This window comes from Pygoscelis adeliae, unplaced genomic scaffold, assembly GCF_000699105.1.
Source record: "Pygoscelis adeliae isolate BGI_AS28 unplaced genomic scaffold, ASM69910v1 Scaffold27, whole genome shotgun sequence".
Lineage (NCBI taxonomy): Eukaryota > Metazoa > Chordata > Aves > Sphenisciformes > Spheniscidae > Pygoscelis > Pygoscelis adeliae.
The window spans coordinates 4,997,752-4,998,720 of record NW_008825410.1 but is presented as its reverse complement, the minus strand read 5'-3'; the positions used below and the strand labels follow the sequence as shown (position 1 = coordinate 4,998,720).

General features: G+C 48.8%; 1 protein-coding gene across 1 annotated transcript in view; it reads left to right on the top strand.

The window, feature by feature from the left end:
• FAM171A1 (family with sequence similarity 171, member A1) overlaps nucleotides 1–969 on the top strand; it is a 53,382-nt gene that overhangs the window by 31,321 nt on the left and 21,092 nt on the right. The window lies entirely within an intron of this gene.

The window sequence follows — 969 nt, the reverse complement described above, 5'->3', positions numbered from 1 at the left end:
TCCCCACCAATTCCCTCCTCTATCTTTCTGTTTTATATTCTAAGGCTGTAAGGGGATGATATTGTGCACCACTGGAGCCTGTAATACAAATGCTTGGGTAGGCTGGCAACCTTCCCCTATGCCCTAGCTGAATTTCCAAACCTCGTTTTTCTGTTTTTTCTCTCAGTTAGCTGTGGCTTTCTTATGGCCATCTTCAGAGTGCCTGTTTTCTCAGCACTTTAATCCCTCTGGAAGATATGCTTCTGCCCCTCAGTTCGGAGTAGATCAAAGCAGAGTGTATGCCCCTTGCGTGTGCTTTCATCCATCCTTGGCCTGTCAGCTGTGCAACAGTGACACTCGCCTTGAAATCTGGGGAAAATGTGCGTCAGAGTAGATGCTATAGTAAATAAGCCACATGCAAAGTTACTTCTGGTTATTTTCCGTGTCTTCAGTTTGGCACCTCTTGCAAAATCCAAAGAATTTAAAATTCTGAGGAGTTTTGTCTCCTTTTTTTCCTTCCCTTTGCCACTCCACCCCCTCCCCCCTTTCCTGGTGATGTCTTAATTTTGGTGAGCTGTTACTCAGACACATCGAATTTAAAGGCCATTCCTTGAGACTTACTCACTGTTAAGAGAAATGATAAAGGTCTTAATGCTTTCCCACTCGTCCCTCGAATGTACTCATCCTAATGGACACTGGTGCTGAGATACTGCATATTCCTCAGGACCCCTTGTTGTGCCGTAGTGTTGCAGGTGGCATACCACTGTTGGGTGCGAATGTGCTTTTACAGCAGTTTATGCTGATGTAAGGCACCAGGATTACAGGAGGGGCGGTACCCCGCTCTCTGCCAGCCAGGCACCCCTGTTCCTTCTCTCAGGTTAGCCCCGTAGCAGGATGAGCGGCTGCACAACCCCTGGAGCCAGCACAAAGGAGGCAGCAGGGCTGCTGCCCTGAGCAGCAGTGTGGACCCGGGTGGGTCAAAGCCCCTTG